The sequence below is a fragment of the Mus musculus genome, chromosome 5 (assembly GCF_000001635.26).
Source record: "Mus musculus strain C57BL/6J chromosome 5, GRCm38.p6 C57BL/6J".
NCBI lineage: Eukaryota > Metazoa > Chordata > Mammalia > Rodentia > Muridae > Mus > Mus musculus.
Genome location: NC_000071.6, coordinates 133,530,273 through 133,549,957, shown reverse-complemented (window position 1 = coordinate 133,549,957; position 19,685 = coordinate 133,530,273). Strand labels below are relative to the sequence as shown.

General features: G+C 41.7%; 1 long non-coding RNA gene across 2 annotated transcripts in view; it reads left to right on the top strand.

The window, feature by feature from the left end:
- Gm36667 overlaps nucleotides 1–15,434 on the top strand; it is a 63,903-nt gene extending 48,469 nt beyond the window's left edge. The window contains exons 4-5 of one of the 2 annotated variants that reach the window (XR_868576.1): nucleotides 14,830–14,912; nucleotides 15,002–15,434. This is a non-coding gene — a long non-coding RNA (predicted gene, 36667). The remainder of the gene's footprint in view (nucleotides 1–14,829; nucleotides 14,913–15,001) is intronic. The other variant, XR_868575.2, reaches the window with a different exon arrangement.
- Nucleotides 15,435–19,685: the final 4,251 nt, after the last annotated feature.

The window sequence follows — 19,685 nt, the reverse complement described above, 5'->3', positions numbered from 1 at the left end:
GTACATGTGTGTTCCTGTGTGTACAGGGCAAAGGTCAATCTCAAGTGTTATTATTCTTCAGGAAATGCTATGGTTTAAATTAAAATAGACTGATCAGTTCATAGGAGCTGGCACTATTGGGAGGTGTGGCCTTGGATGTGGTGTGGCCTTATTGGACGAAGTATGTCACTGGGGGTGGTGTTTGAGTTCTCAGAGACTCAAGGTAGGCCTAGTGTGTCTCATTCTCTTCCTGTTGCATATGGATTGAGATCTAGAGCTCTCAGCTACCTCTCTGACAACTTGTCTTCCTATGTGCCACCCTGGTGCCCGCCATGATAATGGACTAAACCTCTGAACCATAAGCCAGCTTCAATGAAATGTTTTCCTTTATAAGAGTTGCTATGGTCATGGTGTCTCTTCACAGCAGTTCAAGCACTAACTGAGATAGATACTATCACCCTGTTCTGGAGACAGGATCTGTCAAAGACCTGGAACTTCTCAGATAGTGTAGGCTAGCTGGCCACCAGACACCTATCTGCCTATCTTCACCTCCCCAGCTCTGGGATTACAAGACCATAACCCCCATACAGATTATTTTACATAGATTCCGAGGATCCAAATCAGGTCCTTGTGCTTGCATGTTCACTGAGCTCTCCCCAGAATCCAAACATTTTAAATTAAGATCTGAACCCCTAGTCAGGAATATAAAGGGACGATGAAGCTGCTTCCCCCAGCATTTGTATTGAAACAGAAGCTGCCATGGATTAAGAGTCACAGGAAAGGGTTCCTGGGGGACAGTTGTCTCCCTACCAATGTACTTCCCAATGGGTAAGTTCAGGAGGGAGGGAGTACAAGATATTCACCTAGAGGCATCCCATGTATCTGTGGATAATGTGGGAGCTAGGCATCTACCTACCTTACTTACATCTGAGCTGTGGAGACAGACTTGCGTTTTCCCAGCCACAGTCAACAGAAATGGACCCATACTTTTAACTGCTGAACTATCACCCCCACTGTTTTTATTCTTGCTTTATTGATGCAGGATCTCCTCTAGCTCAGGCTGATCTCCAATTAATTATGTAGCCAAGCTTGCCCACGAACTCCTGCCTCCATCTCCCCATTGCTGGGATTTTAGGCATGTACCACCACATTCTATTTATGCAGTGGAGAGGCTGAAATTCGGGTTTCTTGCATGCTCAATAAACATTCTACAGACTGAGCCACACCCTAGCCTGATTAAAAAAAAAGAGAGAGAATGGTAATTAAACTTTTAGTATGATGTCAGACTGGATTATTTTAAAAACTTGGCACAGAGGCATTCTTTATTATCCCTTGTTTCTTTTGTTTGACCTTTAAAATAATTGGGGAATATTTTCTTGCCTTAGACTGACCCGAAAAGCTTAAGGATGTAATTGGAATTTCATATAACAGGATAGGAGTTGGAGAACAAGAGAAATAGAATATCTTTAAAATCACAGAAGCAGGTGGAATAGCCATGGCTTCTATCCACATCAACCACAGTAATGTGGAAACCTGATGTATACAGTTGTTTTTAAAAGCAAATAGCTGCAGTATAAACAAAAATCAGAACATACACATTATTGGAAGCTGGAGAGATGGTTCAGAGGTTGCAATTCCTTCCGAGGACTTGGGTTTTATTCTTAGCATCGACAAGATGGCTCACAATCACATGTAACTCTAGTTTCAGGGGATTCAGCAAACTTTCTGGAAATTTTAGGCAGCTGACCTACAGTTGAGCCATACCTCAGTGTCTTACTGGATGGTATCTAGGCAAGTGCTCTACCACTGAGCTGCATCTTCAGTCCCACAGTTTCTACATATAGGGAAATTATTTATTACAAATCCATTCCCCTTTCCTGCCACCTATAGACACACCCATCAATCATCAAGTAGATGGAATATTCTAACTGAACAGGAGACCTCCTAATTATCAGTCAGCCTGTGTCCCCATGGAACCCCTACAATGTTAAACTATGTTGGCAATGTTCTGTTCACAGTGTAACATTCATCGATCTCATTGATTTCCGTAAGAAATATAACTAGGTCTTGCATAATTTATGTGCAGGGAAATATCCATATTCATGTTTTCCCCTCGCATAGCCCGAGAGTTCTGGAGAAATGAAGTCTACTTAGTTAACCAGAAATGGCGAAATCACTCCACTAATTGAAGGAAACCAGTTTTGGCAAAGAGAGTGTATTTTGACTCATGGCTCCCAAAGTGTAGAACTCATCATAGTGGGGAAAGCATGACAGCATGGGCCTGTGGTCAGTGAGTCAGATTTCATCCATACACAGGAAACAGAAGAGGAACAAGAAGTTGGATCAAGCTGTAAAACCTAAAAGCCTGCTCAATTTTAGCACTTCTCCAACAAGGAGGAAGTGCTAAAGGTCCCCAATCTCCCCCAAATAGATCCAGGAGCTAAGTATGTACCCATAGGAGACATTCATTTTCAAATACAATACCCAACAAGCCTTCTTCTACACCTGACAATGTCTGTGTCACTTTTTCTTCTCTTGTATAGCAAGGTGGCCAGTAACAATTCATAACATCTCCAATGACATGTGTTTCCCAGGTCTGATGAGAAACTTCTTTTTCCTGTTAAAATATATATATTTAAATTTGTTGACATTTCATCCATCAAGTCTAATCTCTCTCACCCTGTAATATGGAATAATTTTAAAGTGATTCTTAAGTTTTGTTTGCTTTATTTTGAAATGATATTTCATGTAATCAAGCTGACTGTGGACTCACTATGTAACCAAGGATGGCCTTGAACTTCTGATCCTCTCTCCTCCATCTCCCGAGTGCAGGGATTCCAGGCATGTACCACTATGCCCAGCTTAGAGCATCGATTCCTTTATCATGAAACAAAATGGCAGAAGTGAAGCTATAGGAAATTCAGGAAGTGATCATAGAAGGCAACACAGTTCCAGCTTGGACACTTGGGACCCTCTCTCTGTGTCCAGGCACTGTGCCAGATCTCAGGTCATAGGGAGAAAACTTACAATGCTGGCTGATCTTCATTGACTTCATGGATTTTGGAGTCATCTAGTAGACACATTGTGTCTGGTTATGTTTAAGGGAGTTTCAATCGAGGTTTAACTTAGAGGAAAGAATTTTAAATGTTGGTATCACCAGCCTGTGGACTGGGTCTTGAATTGAACCAAAAATGAGAAATTAAGTTGAGCACCAGCGTTCACCTCTCTCTGCTTCTTGATTGAGGATGCCACGTGAGCAGATGCCTTACACTCCTTCCACCATACCTTCCCAATTGAGTAAAACAGAGTCTTCACTCCTTAAGTTTCTTTTGACAAGTATTTTCCATAGCAATGAGAAAAGATATCAGTACACCTATGTTAGTTCTGGCTAACAGTGCAACTCGGGCTCCTAACTCACAATAAAGGGCCAACAGTCCCAAGTGAAGGATATTGTGGCAGAACCTTCCGCTTATGAATAAAGATTTCATGGGACCACTCTTCGAGGAGTAGGTGAGACTTCTAGGTCAGAGAGGGAAAGAGGAGAAGCAGAAATAGATGTCTTGCTTTTGGACAGGAAGAGCTTGGAGGACATTATGTAGCTAACAAGAGGCCCCTGGTTTAGATGGCAAATTCACCATGATTCACCACTGGAGGAGTTATATTTAGGATAGCTTATAAAATTATGGTGCTTGTTGCTGTGCCGAACAATTGAGTTACCTGTTGATTCTGAACTAAGTTTGTGTGGTGTTTTCCTTCATGCGACAACTCAACTGGGTTCCAGAGAGAAAGGTATGGCAACAAAGTATGAGTTTGTAAGAAGTACACCTCAAAAGGCAGTGGGAATTTGGAAGAATGGGGCTGGCATTGCAGTCACCCACTAGTGGAAACTTAGCAGACAGGTAGAGAGATTTTGGAGCTTGGGTCAGAGATGGGCGGTCACTACATGGGGTTAGCCATGGAGGTGGAGAGATCACCGGGGCCAGAGAATAGCCAGAGTTAGCGTGGGACGGTGCCTTTTTAAATATTTCACTCAACAGATGGCACCTAATATGGGGCTTGAACCCATGACCCTGAGATTTACTGTTGATCTGAATATCACATGAATACATTGCTACTTAATGTTGTGAGTATGTAGGATGGTTATGGTGGAACTACAGATAACTAAGACACTAATAAGGTATACTACTAGGGATCCCTCAACTCTATTTTTGAAACACTAACACTGGGTTTAGTGAATACTTCCATCAACAAAATGCTTGCCTTGCAAGTGCAAGAATCTGCATCATTCAGCCCCGAGAAGTTAAAAAAAAAAAGCCTACATCATGGTGTGTGGTTGTAATCCCATTGCCTTGGAGGGAAGAATGGGAGAATCCCTGGGGCTTTCTAGCCAGCCAGCCTAGCCTACTCCTGTGAGCTCCTGGCCAGTGAGAGACTCCATCTCAGCAGAGGTAGATGTCATTCCCAAGAATAACACTTTTGTTGATTGGCTCTCATTGTCCAACTTAATCTTGAATTAGTTAGAAAGAGAGTCTTAAGTAGGAATTACCTAGATCAACTGGACCTGTGGGCTGTTGAGGGAGTTTGTCTTACTTGCTAATTGATGTATGAAGGCCCTGTCTGTTATACGCAACACTATTTCCTCAGCTGGACCCTTCTTGCTTAAGAGTAGAGAAAGCTGTTTGAGAACTCAGCAAATGAGAGTCCATGTGTTTATTCTCTGTGCTCTTGATAATGATGCTTTAAGTCTCTGCCTTGATTTGTCTACTATAGCAGACTGGACCATGGAATTGGGAATCAAAGGAAACCTTTCTTACCTCAGCTGCTTTTCATCAGGATGCTTGTTAACAGCAACAGAAATGAGACTAATGTATATGTATTAATTCACCTGAACACACACACACATACAAACACATGCACATACACATACACACAAAACATATACACATAAACACACACACACAAATGAACACATACGTACACACGTGAACACACACACAAAGTAAATAAATGAATGAATACATAATTGAATGAATGAACAGTTTCCATTCCAGAAATGTACCCTATTTGAGACTACCTGTCCCTGAAATTGGCAGCAGATCAAAAATCATCCACTTTCCTTTTGTTTCTGGATGTTTCCATGGCTCCTTGGTAGGTGTCTTTCCTATTTCTATTCATCTGATAATGTATTTCAGGCTCTCCCTTAAATTATCCAGCCTGAAAGACACAGAACCTCCAGTCAGCCTGTCTAATTTCTGATGCACAAATTCCTCTACAGCAGGAAAAGATTTCTCTGGGGAAATTTTGGAAGTGGAGATGCTAGGGGAGCTTGGATACAATTGTTTTCTGCAGAGATGGTCCTGGGCGCAGTTAAGCTGCCCTTAAAATTAGATGGTTTAGAAAATATTTTGAGGGTGGGAGAGGTGATTTTCTCTAATACAAAGGATAATATTTTATTTATGAACTGAAGAAAACAATCACCAAGTTACAAAATAAGGCGAAAGGCAATGGCCATGTTACACAAATTTGAATGGACCCATTCATTGTTGTACTGTGCACAGTTCCCACAGCGAATCTGGTGAATCTATAGAATAAAGGCAATTCTTTAAGTTGTTGTTTTTTTTCCTTGTTTTTACAAAAAACGAAACTGAGAATCAGAGTGGGGAAAAATTGTCCCAAAGCTGCAACGTTAACTCTGGTTTCATGACTGTGTGTCAGAACATACCTGCCATCCTATCGCTTGAGAGATTAAGGCAGAAAGATCATGAATTAGAGGCCAGCTTGAAATGCATAGGGAAACATATCTCTAACACATACAATTTTGAACTTCAGATTCTTAAATTGTAAGATGACCTCCTTCTGTCTCAACAATATTCCCTCCTTCCCTCCCTCCCTCCTTCCCTCCTCCCTCCCTTCCTCCTTCCCTTCCTCTCTCCCTTCCTCCCTTCCCCCTACTCTCCCTCTTTCCCTCCCTCTCTTCTTCCCTCCCTCCCTCTCTCTCCCATGGTTTGCTTCCTGGAATTCCAAATGTGAGCAACAACCTCAAGCAGCTAAGCTACAGCTGTATCCAGTTCCTACTGACATGCTTTTCCTACCACGAAGAAACTATATTTCCAAACTCTGAATCAAGATCAATCTTTCCTCTCTCAAGTTGCTTCTTGTCAGTCACACTGTGAAGGGAGGTGACTCCAGCTCCAGGAACTCTGGCACCTTCTTTTGCCCTCCATGGGTACCTGCATACACAGCCCCCCATATACACACAAATTAAAATAAGCTTTAAAAATAAAGAAAAGCTGTAACACAACCGTTAAGGTCTTATCATGCCAACGTAAAAATACTTTTGTGTGCACGCCTTCACGTGTGTATGTGTGTGTACACCTATGCTGTATATGTGCTTTGGTGCATATGTATACCTGTGTGTACATGTGTAGAGGTCAGAGGTTAATAACAGATACCTTCCTCAATCACTTCTCCTCTTTGTGTGTGTGTGTGTGTGTGTGTGTGTGTGTGTGTGTGTGTGTGGTATGTTTTAAGATTTATTTATCCTTATTTTTATGTATGAATGTTTTGCTTGTACTATGTCTGTGCACCATATGTGTACACATGTACAATGTCCATAGAGGCCAGAAGAGGGTGATAGATCTTGTGGAACTCAAATCAGGGACAGTTGTTAGTCTCTGTATGAATGCTGGGAATCCAAATACAACCCACATCCTCTGGAAGAGCAGCCAGTGCTCTTAACAGCCGAGGCATTGCTCTAGCTCCAACACACCTTGTTTTTTCTGTGGGTGTCAGGGATCCAAATTGAGGTCCATGAGATGCTTGCTTGCTAAGCACTTTACTGACTAAACTCTCTCCCTTGCACTTATTATGCCCACTTAACAGATGAGTTGGCATAACCAGGGCAGTCGTTTCTACATGCTGGAGTCAGGAGAAAACCCAAATAACCTGAGCTTGCAGCCTGGAGATCTGGCCTTCTGCCACCACAGACTCGAAATAAATGGATATCACTGAGTGAATAGATTGCTTCAATAGGCACTTGAGCCCAGTTCTTTGGAGAAAAGATCACAGACAGTGATCTTATGTAGTTCTGGATACAAATGAATTCCTCTTGGGTACTGATAGACATCTCTGTCTAGACCTTAAGAGTGTCTGACAGTCTTATAGATGCTCAGAAACACTGAAGGGGGTGGTATATGTAAGGATGGGAGAAAAAGAATGGGCTGGGATGAAAGGGGAAGGAGGAGAGGGTTTCAAAAGGATCCAAATTCTACCACAGATGCAATCTTCCATTTCTTTTTGACTACTATGGTTTGGATCTGGAATGTTCTACTGATGTCCGTGATGAAAGCTAGAGTAACCTGTCATTGGGGAGGTTTGGTTGGTTCTCAGGCACCATGGTGAGCTAAGGGGACTCTAAACTCTTATATTTTGTTTCTTCCTTTCTGATACTGTATCTCTGTGAGGTGGTTTGAACATGCTTAGCCCAGGGAGTGGAGCTATTAGAAGGTGTGGCCTTGTTGGAGTAGGTGTGGCCTTGTTAGAGGAAGTGTGTTACTGTGGGGTGGACTTTGAGACTCTCCTTCTACCTGCCTGAGAATGCCAGTCTTCTCCTGACTGCCTTAGGATCAAGATATAGTACTCTTGACTCCTTGTCCAGCATTATGCTTGCTGCATGATGATAAGGGACTGAACCCCTGAACCTAGAACCTGTAAGCCAACCCCAATTAAATGTTGTCCTTTATAAGAATTGACTTGGTTATGATGTCTCTTCTCAGCAATGGATACCCTAACTCAGAAAATCTGTTACATAAATTTTCTTAAGGAGACAGGAATACAAATTTACTCTTTCCAGAGAGGACAGTGATATGAGAATACAGTAGTGATTCCCCTAAAGTCCAACTGGGGAGATGATTCAGTGTCTTAGGACTCTTCTAGAAGACACAACCTCAGTTTCCATCACCTATGCTGATGGCTTACAACCTCTTGTAATGCTAGCTCAGAGAAATCACACACACACACACACACACACACACACACACACACACACACACAGAGAGAGAGATAAATCTTTTAAAAAGCTCAACTTGATAAAGAATTAGTTTACATGTCTTCACTTAAGGAATTACAGATAAGGATTATTTGTAGAAGGATTGGGGACCTCTAAGTGGCTGCATCACCGCAGAGCTCCATCCCACCATGGATGATGACTTTATGACAGGAGCACCATGGGTGCCCTGTTTTAGTTCACTTTTCACTTTCTAGACACTCAAGAATTTTCCCAAGTAATTTTCAACTGGAAGAGGTCATAATGAAGTTATGGGCTGGAATCTTAGTTGGGGCTCCTGTGACCCTTCTCTTCCCACTTGCTAGTGAGTATTCATCACTATTATCATATACTTAGTGTCTTAATTAGGGTTTTATTAATTAGAGTTTTATTGCTGTGACACCATGACCAAGGCAACTTTCATAAAGGCAAACATTTAGTTGTGTCTGGCTTATAGTTTGAGAGGTTCAGTCCATTATCATCATGATGGGAAGCATGGCAACATCCAGGCATACTTGATACTGGAGGAGCCAAGAGTTCTACAACTTGATGTGAAGGCAGCCAGGAGCAGAATATCTTTAGCAGGCAGCCAGGAAAGGGGTTTACTTCCACAGTGGGCAGAGCTTGAGCATAGAGATCTCAAAGCCCACCCCCACAGTGACACATTTCCTCCAACAAGGCCACACCTACTCCCACAAGGCCACACCTCCTAGCAGTACCACTTCCTTTGGGTCAAGCATATTCAAACCACCACACTTATCTGTATTGTAGTTGCCATCCTTACCTACTCACAGTCATCTCTGTTTCAAGATGACAGTGCTATGTCATGAGGGGAGAAAAGTCCCTCTATAAGAATATCAAACACAGGGCCTTGTGAATGCTAAGAAATTACTGTACTGATGAGTGACACCCACAATCTCTAGCCTGTCTTGTGTTTAAGTCTAGAGAGGGGCATCTTTTATAGTGTGTAAGAGGCTTGGTTTGTAGGATCTTGAGAGTGCAGTGCTTCAGGCTCACCAGCTCATCCATTTCTCAAGAATAGAAGTAGGCACATGGTCAACAACTGTGGCAGGAGGGTAGGGACTGAGAAAACTGCATCAAGGGTAACAGATAAGTTCCCTCTTGCAGAGTGGACTTCAAATCCAATCAGCAATTGGTTACTGCCATAACATGCATGCCACTACTTCATGAATGCACTACTCTGCACACTGCACAGCATATCTCTCCAGCCCATTCAAGGGAGAAATTTGAGTGGAAGGAATGGGGGGGCTTGATCAAAACATATTATTATTTGCACGTGTGAAATTATCAATTTTGAACTATACATTTTCAAAAAGATTAATGTGAGAAGGAAGCCAATTGACAGGAAAACTCTGGAAGAGCATCCCTTTTGGGGCCTCACACTGCTCAAGAGAATGCTCTAGAAAAGCCAGCACTATACAAACACAGGAGAGGCACTTACCATGTAGATGCCCCACCAAGGCCTAGAATCCATGAGTACACGGCTTTCCCAGAACCTGTGAAGACATCTCTTTCCCTCACCTTTCCATTTTAAGGAGTGCCTTTATATATATATATATGTATGTATATATATATATATATATATATATATATATATATATATATATATATATACATACATACATATATATATAATAAACTGTATTCATACCATTTTATTAATTTTAAAAATTAAGATTACTGTTCTCTCCTGCTCCTCAATATCTTTCCCACATCTTCCTCAATTTCATGTCATCCTTAAAAAAAAAGGTGCCTATGAAGCCCAATCAGTATTGCCAATATTCACGTGTGTATAGCCCTATACACAAGAGAGAATCAACCTAGGAGAGACTACACACCCCGAAAGAAAGCTAACTCCATCTCCTCTAGCAGCTGTCAACTGCCAATAGCTCCTCAGCTCTGGGTAGTACTGGATTGTACAATTATGGCTTGTAAGCTGTTATACCCCCCTCCCCACTGGAATGTTGACTGGCTTGATGTTGTGCAGTTTTTATGGTGGCAGCTACACCTGCTGTGGGTTCATATGTACAACAGTCTTGTCCTCTTCAGCCTCTTATTTTGATTTCTAACAATGCATCCCTGGTGCAAGTCTTTGTCCTTTAACAAGAGAATCCAGAGGTTTCAACAGGTGAATCCAGGATGCTTCAGCAGGTGTCTCCAGATTCATATCTACATCCATTGCATCCCACACAGAAGCGAGTCTTCCCCTACTATCCTCTCAGCACCAATAGAGATTTCCTATCCAATAACCTACAGAGACTTTAGTAGAAGTGAAAAAGTCATTGTTGAAGTATAAACCCCTTTAAATTGAGATCAAATGGAAAGTTTCCACCAAAAAACACATAATTAAACACATAGACATGCCTCACTTTGATTCACAAATGCTTCTGCACTTCTAAATTATTGCCATAGAGATCAGGGCCTAAGAAAATTAAAAACCATCACGCCTCAAAAGGATACATGAGTTTTCACAGCTTTCTAAGTGGGATTTCCTGGTGTGCAGAATTTTGTGTTGTCCTGCTTCCTCATCGACTTTGTAGTGATATTCAGGGGTGGATGGGAGCTGATTGGCAAACAACCTCAGGTTGAGAATTCCTGCAGGCTGCGCATGATGAGAGCACAGAACTACTCAGTGAGACCCATGTTTTCCTACTGCTTCACAGTTAACTAGAGGGCAGCTGATGTGGTTTGTACTTGGGTGGCTTCTCAAAGACAAAATAGTGCTTGGTTAAACTGATGCCATTTTTCTTCCCAGTGTGTGTGTGTGTGTGTGTGTGTGTGTGTGTGTGTGTGTAGGTATGCATGTGCATGTATGCTTTCATGTGTATGTAGATGCTCATACTATGTGTGTGTGGAAGCCTGAGGTCAAAGTCAATGTCAGGAGTCATCCTTCACTGCTTCCTCCTCGTCCTCCTCGTCCTTCTTCTTCTTCTTCTTCTTCTTCTTCTTCTTCTTCTTCTTCTTCTTCTTCTTCTTCTTCTTCTTCTTCTTCTTCTTCTTCTTCTTCTTCTTCTTCTTCTTCGTAGCCTTTCTATCAAATCTAATGCTCACATACAGACTTTTTTCTAGCTACCTTGCATTGGGGCTGTCCTGTCTCCCATCTTCTGACATTGGGATTATAGGTGGGCCAACAGGTCCACCTAGGATTTTCGTGGGTTCTTGAGATCTGAACTCTGGTCTTCATGCTTGAGCAGCAAATGTTTTACCCACTGAGCCATCTACCCAGTCCAAAGAAAGATGAAAAAAAAATCTCTAACATTTCTTTTGCTATTTTTGAAAGAGCATCTCATGAAGTCAAGGCAGGCCTGAAACTGGTAAGCTGACTGAGGTAGAGGTTGGATTGAAATTCTGATCCTACAGCTTCTACCTCTAGGGTAGGATCCTGTTTGTTTTAGGCAGAGCTGGGATAAAAACGCCAGGACCTCTGATATTCTAGGTGAGCTTTCCATCCATTGAAATAAATCTCCAGCTAGTAGCCTTCTTTTGGATTCTGTAGAACCTCTGGGAGTTGGGCCCCGGGTGGAGGAAGCAGGTTGCTTCCTGAAGTATCTCTCTACTTCCTGGTCTACCATGTTCTGAACAGCTCTTACCATCATGATCTAAACTGCTCCACCATGGGTTTCTTGCCTCTGTGAACTAAAACCATCTAAAACAGGGGCATCCAACTTTTTGGCTTCATTGGGATACATTGGATAAAGAAGAATCTTATCTTAAGCTGGGGCACACATTAAATGGTCTGAAGATATCTACTCCTCACCCTGTGGGTTGCAAGAATATGTATCAATTTATTTTGTGTGACACTGTGGTATGACCAATTGTTATGTCACAAAATGGGCTTCAATACTGATATCAGTGGATTAAGATGGTGTGGCTCAGGTTTCATTAGTGCTGAGTTATTCCTAGGAAACAGAAGGGCTTCAATATAGCAGAGATGATAATAATGAACTAAGATGATGGCTCAGATCCCATCAGAGCTGAGTTTTTTCTTAAGAAGCAGAAACCTAAGCCTCTAACATTTCTCAAAAGTCCTTGACATCTGCCCAAATGTTTCTATCAATACCTGTTTTATCTAAACAAGTCCCCCAAAGCTGTTCTAGCCTCAAGCCACCTTCCATTTGCCATCTACCCTTATAAAAACCAGCAAGCTTTTGCAGCTGGCACTATCCCCTACACCTGAGACAGCCTGAGAGTTGGCCCCTAGTAAAGTGATTTCTTTCCAAAGAGTGGTTTTGCTTGGTGGTTTCTTGCTACACATGCTTATAATCTTGCCATCCACAAAGTGTACATTCAAAAAACCACACAACTGAGTGTAACTCCAGATCCAGGAGATCCTGCATCCTCTTCTGGCCACCACAGGGAACTGTACTCCCGTGTACCTATCTTCCCACAGATACACAGGCACACATAAGAATAATAATGAAACAAAAGTAAATATTACGAGATTTAACATAGATCTCAGCCGGGCAATGGTAGCACACGCCTTTAATCCCAGCACTTGGGAGGCAGAGGCAGGCGGATTTCTGAGTTCGAGGCCAGCCTGGTCTACAGAGTGAGTTCCAGGACAGCCAAGGCTACACAGAGAAATCCTGTCTCAAAAAACAAACAAACAAACAAAAAACAAACAAACAAACAAACAACCAAACAAACAAAAAACCAAATAAAATAGATCTCAAGAACCCACGTAAATGCCACGTAGACATGTTGGCCCACCTCTATTATCAGGGGTGGGGTGGTAGCTTGGTAAAGCACTTGTGCTGCAAACTTGAATATCCAAGTTTGAGCTCCCCAGAAAACTGGTGAAGAAAAAAAAAACATCTATGTGGGCTACACACTTGTAATTCTGGCACTGTAGAAGTAGACTCAGGTGAATTCCTAAGAATCACTGGCCAAACTTAAAGGATATGCACCAAGCCAATGAAAGACTGAAAAATAAAGTGGGTAGCACCTGGAGAAGGCAGTTGAATTTTTTTCCTGACCTCTACATGAACATCTATAACCATATGTACACCTATAAACACATGAACACCTATGAACAACACATGAACACCTATAAACACATGAGTATCTACCAATATGTGTACATCTATGAATACATGTACACTGATAAACACATATAGACAGACAAACACATAAAAACCTATGAACATATGAATATCTATAAATATCTATATATATATCTAAGCACCTATAAAACATGAACACCTATGAACACATGAATATATATAAACACATGAGCACCTACAAACACATGAACACCTATAAACACATGTATACCTATGAACAGATGAATATCTATGAATACATGTACACCTATGAACATATATATATACCTATGAACATATGCACACCTGTGAACATGTATATACCTATGAACAATACATGAACACCTATGAATACATGTATACCTATGAACATATGTACACCTATGAACACATGAACACCTATGAACATATGTACACCTATGAACACATATATACCTATGAACAACACATGAATACATATGAATACATGTACACCTACGAAAACATGAACATCTATAAACACATGAACACCTATGAACATATGTACACCTATGATACATATACACTTATGAACCTTTGCCCCATCCCTGACTCCTCAGCATTCTCTTGTTTTAAGTCCATTTTTAGTTTTGTGTTGGGTAAAGCTAGCTGTGCATCAGCATTCATTTCTGCTCTGCGACTTGAAGGCTATGTGACCAGTGGCTCCAGGGCGCTGTAATGGAAGTGACTGAGCACATGATTTACTGCTTCCCCCTGTACATGGAGATCTTCCCCTAGTCTATGGAGATCACCAGTTTCATCAGATTTAGTTATGATCTAGTAGGTGTCTCTGATGAAGAGATAGACAGTGTATAGGATCATGGTTGTCATTGGTAGGGAAGAAACAGAATCTAGTTTCTTAGGGAAAATAGTGAGACTGGGCATGGCAGACCGTATCAAACAGGCTGCATCCCAGGATTAGCACATATTTTTGGATGGCAGAAAAGCAAAGTTGTAAACCTAGCTGTGTATGTAGAATGGTTAGTTCAAACCTGTAAATAAAGGATTAAAAGAGGCTCATGCTAGTGGGTGCTTAATTTTGGTTAACCTTGGTTAATTGGTAGAAATATTCGTCTTACTCAGTGTCTGTCCTAGTTAGTTTTAAAAGTCAACTTGACACAGCCAAGTATTTAGTTGTAATTGAGGAACTGCTCATATCAAACTGGCCTGTGGGATGTCTGAGGGTGGCTTTTATCTTGATTGTTAATTGATGTAGAAGGGCCTAGTCCAGTGCAGGAGGCATTATCACTAGGCAGCTCGTCCTGGACTGTCATAGAATGCTGGCTAAGCATGAGGGAGAGAGTGAGACATTAAGAAGCATCTTCCATGGTTTCTGTTTCAACTCTACCTAATTTTCTGCCCTGGCTTCCCTCAGTGATGGATTGTGACCTGGAAGTGTAAGCCAAAGGAACTCTCCACTCGCCTGTCAATTGCTTTAAGTCAGAAAGTTTTATAACAGCAACAGAATGAAACTGATGCAGACTCATAGCACGCTCCATTGAACACTGAGACTCAAAGGGAGGCATCTTTCCAAAGGGGTGAGTTCAGTAATATGCAGTTATATAGAAGTCTAAGAAAACTGCATCATCCTTCAAACATGAGGAGTATAGCCAATGACACCAACATAAGCCTGATGTCAGCAGGGCGACCGTAACTATGCTCCATCCTGGACCTCTGGGAAGAAGGTCTAAATGAACGCATTACCAAGTAATGATTTTGTTGCAGCATTTTATCGATAACAAGAAAAGACTAGCTCAAAGATGCCGCATGTCAATGAAGCAGACAGCCCAGCTCCCCACTTCCCACAGGTCATTACCTTCTCCTAATTGGGTCTGAAAGCAGTGGACTTGTATTTAAAGGTAGGCAGACAAAATGCATTGTATTTTTTTTCTCCTAGGAATCCCACGAAGAGGAGCTGAGTATCCAATTGTAACTGTGGCTTAAGGATCCAGATGACATCTCCATGAAACCTGTGTCTATCACTCCAAGCTATATGCCCTGGTTTGAGTTGCATCACATCCCTGAGGCTGTGATTACTGATAAATAGAAAGGGAGCCTGAAAACATGGCCTTAATGGTTAAAAGCAGTAACTGTTCTTGCAGAGGACTCAAGTTAGGTTTCCACCACTCATGATGTGAGGCTCACAACTGCCTATAACGCCAACTATAGGCACCCAACTACAACTCTTGGCCCCTACAAGCACTGAACTCAAATATACCTACCACACAGAGACACAAGCACATAGACATAATAAATAATATTGTAATGGAAAGAAATGGTGTGATTAAATGAGGGATACATAAGCAACCCTTCTGCTATTTGAACATGAATCTTCCTCCTCTATGTGGAGGAAGATGGTTCTTAAATTCACTTCCCATTGCTTGGAAGTATGTTAAAAATGTTCTCATCATTATTTCAGTCTCTGCACATAATACTTTACAACATTGAAATGTGAAGTATCTTATAGATTTTCAATGCAAGAAAAATTGGTTTTGGTTCATGGATGAGGATGCTGACATTGATAAAGCAGGGGACCAATTCGAGGCTGTATTAGTCAGCTTTCTCTCACTGTATCAAAATGATTGAGAAAACCAACTTAATGTGAAAAATGGTTTGTGTTGGATCATAGCTTTAGTTTTAATCTACTGCCATTTGGATCTTCTGCTTTGGGGATCATGGAGAGGTAGAGAAGGGTGGTAAAAAAGACTGCTCATCTCATGGTAGCCATGGTAGCAAAGCACAGAGAAAAAGGAGCAGCCTGAAATCCCATTGTACCTTCCAATGGGCACACCCTTCAATGGTCATACCCTCCAATGATCACACCCTCCAATTGGAATAACCTCCAGTGACCCATCTTCTTCCTCTAGTTGCTACCTGTTGAAGTTCCCATCGCCTTCCAGTAGTTCCACACGAAGGCTACCAAACCTTTAACAGATGATCCTTTGGGGAGAAAACTTCAGCTCTAAATTACAAGAAAGGTCATGCCTTTCTATAGATGGTAAGTGTATTCAGGGCTCAGGAAGTAAGTAATGCTCACAAGAACCAGGAACTTCCTGCAATCTTTAAGACTCACTAAGCCCCTCCTCAAGATAACAGAAGCACTAATGTTGGCCAGAGAGAGGAGACTTGCCAACCAGTGAGCTGAGCTGCTTATACATTGTTTAGGGGACTCCCAGGATGTAGGTTTCATGTGTTCTCTCTCAGGTAGGGCTGGGCTTTTCAGTGTTATGTCTGCTTTGAGCCATCCATGCTCCTGGAGGTAACTCCTAACCCATACTCCTATAAGTAACTTCAGTAAGCTCACTGGTCACTAAGCTAGACTTGGGTGGAATTGTTTCCTTTATCTGTTGTCTGTGCCCTAGCTGGTAATTAGGTACTTGCTCACGTCTCCCATGGAAAGTAATACAACACACCAAATGTCTAAGTAGTCTTTCACAAGCTCTGGTCTCTTAAACACATCACCTTATAGTAGTTGACACTGAAACTATAGGTGGGTATGTGTGTCACCTGTTGAGGAGAGATTCCAGGCCAAGACTATTTCCCCTCATTAATTAATTTATTATTTATTTACTTAACATCCTGATTGCTGCCCCCACCTCCCCCTTGTCTCTCCCTCACAGTCCCTCCTTCCCCAGCCTCTTAAAGGCTGCATTTCTTCCAAAACCCACTACACTAGAGAATCAGCTTTTCCTGTGGGAGCTACACTTAAATACATAGACATGACAAAGAGAGGGTAACTGGGAGGAAGCTGGTATATATAGATGCTATCAAGTTATAGATGTAAAGGACCAGCCAGTAGGCCTAGTTCTCAGACAGTTTTGAAGAGGACAGAGAAACAGAAGTTGCAGAATTTGCCTTCTGGAATGAAGGTACCAGGGCCAGCTGGATGCAACATGTAGGTCCCTTCCCCATACAACTATTGCTAAGGTGGAAGCAAAAGCTGAAAGCAACAAGCTCCACCAGTAGGTGGTGCAGGCACAGACAGTAGCCACTCTAACATTAGCCTGGGAACCTGGATTTGTCAGTGAGCTGCAGAGAAAAAGCAGAGTCCCCTGGCTTAGTTAGGACTGTATGTTCTTTGAAACAGCAAAGTTAGGATTAAGATGAGCCAAAGCTCCTATGGGTGTGCCCATTCATTCATGTGTCATATCCCAAAAGTTTGAATGACAGAACAAGTTTCTAGGGATGGAGGTGGCTGACCTTCACTCAGAAAATTTTACCAGGATGTCTCCGTTCTTCCTGAACAGCTCTCTAAGACCCCTGTTTCATGTTGGCACTAGATTTCAATTCTGGCACTCCAGTGAGTTCTTACATAATGCTGGGGATAGAATAAGAATAACCGTGACTTTAGTTGCAAGCTCAGAATGGAAATATGTTTTTTTTATATACCTTGCTTCCCTGCTGAATTTTTAGTACTACCAGAATGGATCTTTTCTTTTTCATTTGCATGAATTCCCAGGACCTGCTGCTGTATCTGAAACATCATAAATATTCATTGAACAAACAAGTAAATATAAATATGAATGAATGAATGAATGAATGAGGAAGTGTTGGAATGAAAGGGCATGAAGAAGTGAATGAACGAGTTAGTAGCTGAGTGAGTGACTGCGGGACTGAATGAATAAACAGATAAATCACATCTAAATTGCTATATTTTAAGCTTATAAGGATGACGCAGTTCATCTATTACATTTATGGCTGAATTTTCTAGCTGTCCATGATGAGCCTTCAATAAATACTGCAGAGTGAATGAAAGCTCAATGTCTATCTTAGCAGCACCGACCTTCACATCACCCCTGCCATACACACACCATATTTTAACTGGGAAATACTTTCAGTTGAATTGGTCCAGACTGATCAGCATAGAATCAAGAAAGTACAGCCTTTCACAAGGCAAGATCTTGTAGAAGCACCCACTACTGTGTGGGCACCCAGTCTAAGGCTTATTACAAGGTCCATCTTCACAGGGCTTGCAATGTAGAGAACATGGATCATGGAATGTGTTATGGGGCTTTCCCAGCCAGAGATAAGTAAACATCTATTTCCTCTTAGTAGGATAGTGACGGCAACCCAAATCTAGCTTAGTGAACAAGTAGGCTTGTTGACACTACACACAGGCTATGACACAAAGACAGCTTCATCATTGAAAAGCCCACACCAACATGGATACACATGCATAAAACCTTCACCCCTGAAGCTCCTGGTCCATTTTTTCAGGCTGTTTATCTGCTTTTGGAGTCTCTTCTCCATAGCAATTGCTACCACCTATGTAATCTTGTACAGGGGACTTGTAAACCTTGTCTGTTTCAGGAACCTCCTGTGACCTTTGAGTTGTCTGTTACTTGAATCTTTCTTCCAGGTAGAAATGTGTCAATTCAGAAGAAATTACTACACAACAAAACCTCACTTTGCATGCTTGGATTCCAACTCTCTCTTTCTCAGCCAGTAGAATGCTCAGACACAGTGCAATAGTGTCATTTATACGGTGCAGAGATGGATTAATACACAAATTAGAGCTCAGGAAGCTGTTTCTTTCTCAGCCGTCCACTCACTCATCCACTCTGTTGGAGATTCTGAGAGCCTCTGGGTCCTTTGTCTTCCCCTCAGAGCTGGCATGTTCTCCAGATATGATGGCACACATTGTTTATGTTTCCCATTAACTCAGGTCATCAAACTCATGAAGTAAACACTTCACCTATTCAGTTGTCTCCAGACCTCTTAGTATGTAGTTTTAAAGATCAACAAGGAACTGGAGAGATGGCTCAGTGGTTAAGGGTTTGTACTGCACTTAGAGAGGAACCTAAATTCAATTCCCAGAGCCCATGACAGAGATCATGACTGCCTGTATATCCAGCTCCAGGGGATCTGAACACCTGTTCTCACATGTTTGTTCTCTACCCCTAGCATGAACAATTAGGTAATAAAACTCTTTAAAGATGACTTTAGTGGCATTAGAGAAATTCTCCTGGAAATTAGTGCATGTGGCGATAGTATGTTGGTACCAACACCAAAGCTCACTGGCTAGTAATCTCACTTCTACCTCCCTGCTGTCTTCAGCGTTACCCGTCACTAGCTGAGTGGTGTGCTTCTTTGAGGTTCTTGAGCTGAGCTTGCCTAGTAGCGATTTCTTCACTGTGAGTTCTAAATGCTTTCCAGCAGTCAAATCACATTTGTATTGATCGTTAGAACATTTTATTGATCAAACACAGGGAGAGAAACATTTGAAATATAAACCTATTATTTTAACAATTGGTTGCCTGGAATAAAAAAATGATGTTCTTATATATTCCTGGTTTTGGTGAGTGGGCTATCCCAGGTGGTGGAAATCTTGTAATAATCTAGGAGTGTCTAACCCATGAGTTATAGGTGAAAGAGAATTCATGTTTATTTTGTGTGACTTTATGGTAGACCTTGTCGTCTACAAAATTCACAGTGAAGTACTGTATGATACAATTATAAAATGTCACAAAAAGAGTTCTTGTTTTGAGTCAGTTGGGGTGTACTCATGGCTCTTCTGGACTGTGTACAGCCTTGGGCTATGAGTGGGGCACCCATTGTTTATCTCAAACTTCAGGACTTTT